Source organism: Panthera uncia, chromosome D4, assembly GCF_023721935.1.
Source record: "Panthera uncia isolate 11264 chromosome D4, Puncia_PCG_1.0, whole genome shotgun sequence".
Classification (NCBI taxonomy): domain Eukaryota; kingdom Metazoa; phylum Chordata; class Mammalia; order Carnivora; family Felidae; genus Panthera; species Panthera uncia.
In genome coordinates this window covers 76,812,225-76,816,023 of record NC_064807.1, presented here as the reverse complement: position 1 = coordinate 76,816,023, position 3,799 = coordinate 76,812,225, and the positions used below count along the sequence as shown (strand labels likewise).

The window sequence follows — 3,799 nt, the reverse complement described above, 5'->3', positions numbered from 1 at the left end:
TCCCGTGTGCTTCAAACTGCAGGAGTCCCCCGGAGGGTCTGAAAGGGCTGGAATAGTCTGAGCTCTACGAGCCCCAAATCCCGCATGGACTAGAAATTGCTAGAAACAGGATCCAAGCTGAGCTAGATAGAGATGCCAGGGCAAAAGCCAAAGAAGACCAGACAGAAGTGGGGGAGATGTGAGGAGCTCTCAGAAAGTATAGGTCATACTGGGACACACACACACACACACACACACATACACACACACAAAGAGTGCTAGGGGCGACTCTTGGTTTCGGCTCAGGTCATGACCTCACCGTTCATGAGTGCAAGCCCCCTGTTAGGCTCTGCACTGACAGTGTGGAGCCTGCTTGGGATTCTCTCTCTCCCTCTCTCTCTTCCCCTCCCCCACTCATACTCTCTTGCTTTTGAAATAAATAAATAAACTTAAAAAAAGAAAAAAGAGTGCTATAGAACCACAAAGCTAGCAAATCTGTCCTGACCCACTTACTTCTCCTGGAAGTTAAGGAAAACTAATTTCACATAAAAATAGGCAACAGGAAAGGATCAATTTGAGTCCCATACAAATTTATCAGTGAAGAAACAGGAGAGTCGAGAGGACAATTGTATCTCCATTGACAGTCTATTGGCAATGGGAGTGCACCATAGAAACACTCCAGGCAGATGAAAACGGTGGGCTAAAATTTCAAAATGTGCTAAAAGAAATGAAGGTAATAATGGGGAAATGAAAGAAAACCTAAGTCTATAACAGAAACACTTAGTGGTAAAGTTATAGGACTCTGGAAGAATTAGAAAGAAAAATTTGTTTTAAAAACCTCATTTCAGAAATCAATATTAAACTGGAAAGAGCACAGGAGTGGATAAATACAACCGGAAATAGCCTAAAAAAATAAAGGTTAAAAGGAGCAAAATTTTAAACATCAAGACAAATGAGGGAAGAGATTAAAAAAAGGATTTGAGAAAACGTGATAGAAATTGAAAACAGGTAAAGAGCCAAAATACATGTGTATAATACAGAAGAGTTCACAAAAGAAGAAAGCAAAGAAATGGAAGAGAAATCATTAAACAAACAAACAAAGAAAGAAACAAAACACAGCTCTTCTGGCCAGAACTTTGGAGGATGCAGAGAACACAAAAAAGAAGGTTGCTTCTGTGCCAGAAAATCCTTAAGAAAAAGCAAAGCAGAGGCACCTGGGTGGCTCAGTCGGTTAAGCGTCCGACTTTGGCTCAGGTCATGATCTCGTGGTTTGTGGGTTTGAGCCCCGCATTGGGCTCTGTGCTGATGGTTTGGAGCCTGGACCCTGCTTTGGATTCTGTGTCTCCCTGTCCCGAGGCCCCTCTCCCACTTGTGCTCTGTCTCTCCCTCTCTCTCAAAAATGAATAAACATTAAAAAAAAATCTTTAAAGAGAAAGCAAAGGAATTTTTGCCGTGTTGAAGATGAAGCATCTGAGAAAGAAGTTTGCCTGGAAGATGCCTCCAAAGGCAAGGAGGAAGCTTATCTACAAAATGCTCAGCATCCCCACAGGAATATAGGCAGCTGTGCAGAACTGAGCAGGGTGGGACGGGTAGGATGGCAAGAAAGGCCAGCAACTTCTCTGCACCTGCAGAACCCAAACTGGCATTCGTCATCAGGATCAGAGGTATCAATGGTGCAAGCCCAAGTTTGGAAAGGTGTTGCAGTTCCTTTGTCTTTGCCAGAACTTCAGCGGCACCCTTGTTAAACTCAACAAGGCTTTGGTTAACATGTTAAGGACTGTGGAACCCCATATAGCCTAGGGGTACCCAAACCTGAAGTTGGTAGATGACTTGATCTACGAGTGTGGTTATGGCAAAACCAACAAGAAGCGAATTGCCGTGGCAGATAGCACATAGATTGCTAGATCTCTCGGCAAAGACGGCATCATCTGAGTGGAGGATCTGATTCACGAGATCCGTGGCAAAACGCTTCACAGAGGCAAACAACTTCTTATGGCCCCTCAGATTATCTTCTCCATGAGGGGGAAGGAAGAAAAAGACCACCCCCATTTGGAGATGCTGGCAACAGGGAAGAGACCAGATCAATAGGCTTATTAGAAGGATGAACTAAGGTATCTGCCATGATTATTATTTTTGTAATCTGGTCAGTTAATAAACACATACTTTCAAACTGGAAAAAAAAATCCAGTACAAAGCACCTTTCCTAAAAAACAGGATCTGAAAGCACATGGTAGAGAAGAACACCAGATACTCAAGAAAAAGTACCCGGAATGACTCCTACCAACACATGCTGAAAAGTACGTTGAGCTCCCAGGCAAAAGGACTAAGTCACTTAAAAAGGAAAGAAAATTGGATGGCTATCAGATTTCTTGACAGCAACATCTTATATCAGGAGACAATGGAATGACATATTTAAGATACTCAGGGAAAGAAAATATGAACCATATATTATTAATCCAGCTGAACTTACTTTCAAGTATAAAGACGGCAGACAAACTGCTATCAATAAGCAAGAACTCAGGAAATATTGTTCCCAGGAGCCTTTCCTGAGTAAACTACCAAAGAGTGAAATTGACTGGAGAGACATTGACATAAGGCCTGGTGGTGAGCATTAAATATATAGCTACCTGTAGAACAAAGTATAAATGATGCTTATAAGAGAGAAGGTATAAGCCATGACAACCTTATGCTTGAAATTGTAGAAACACGGCATCAACTTTTAAAAAGGGGGAAAGCAAACAAAAAGTAAATTAAGCTTATGATTGCTTTATAGTTCTTACCTAGGAATAAAAGGATATTGTTTCAAATCATTTCCTGGGATAGAGGTGGTGAAGAAGAGATTACTAGCAAATTTCAATATTATCCGTAGTAGCAAACCGGTTGTCAATTGCCATATATATGAAAGTATTGACATAAAGGAAGAGATTTGAGCAAACTTTCTTAAGTATTTCATCCTTTAAAAAAATTATTCAAGTACACCTTCAGCTCCTTTCTCTCTCTCTTCTTCTTCTGGAATTCTTATGATACAGGTATTCTTTCATTTGATTGCATCACTTAGTTCTCTAATTCTCCCCTCATACTCCTGGATTTTTTTCTCTCTCTTTTTCTCAGCTTCTGCTTTTTCCATATTTTTGTCTTCTAATTCACCTATTCTCTCCTCTGTCTCTTCAAACTTTTTAGCTCCTCATGACAATTTCTTAGTCACTTTATCTCTGTAGCAATAGATTCTCTGCTGTTCTCTATGCTGTTTTCAAGCCCAGCGACTAATTTTATGACTATTATTCTAAATTCTTGTTCTGTTATATTGTTTAAATCATTTTTGATCAATTCATTAGCTGTCATCAACTGATGAATGGATAAAGAAATTGTGGATTATAGGCACAATGGAATACTACTTGGCAATGAGAAAGAATGAAATCTGGCCTTTTGTAGCAACGTGGATGGAACTGGAGAGTTATGCTAAGTGAAATAAGTCATACAGAGAAAGACAGATACCATATGTTTTCACTCTTATGTGGATCCTGAGAAGCTGAACAGAAGACCATGGGGGAGGGGCAGGAAAAAAAAAGTTAGAGAGGGAGGGAGCCAAACCATAAGAGACTCTTAAAAACTGAGAATAAACTGAGGGTTGATGGGGGGTGGGAGGAAGGGGCGGATGGGCGATGGGCATTGAGGAGGGCACCTGTTGGGATGAGCGCTGGGTGTTGTAGGGAAACCAATTTGACAATAAATTTCATATTAAAAAAAATAAATCAAATCTACCAAAATAAATAAATAAATAAATAAATAAACAAATTTTAAAATGTAGAAATAAATAACA

The 3,799-nt window shown here is 40.1% G+C and overlaps 1 pseudogene; it reads left to right on the top strand.

The window, feature by feature from the left end:
- Positions 1-1,418: 1,418 nt before the first annotated feature.
- Positions 1,419-2,089, top strand: LOC125922052 (60S ribosomal protein L7-like; annotated as a pseudogene).
- Positions 2,090-3,799: the final 1,710 nt, after the last annotated feature.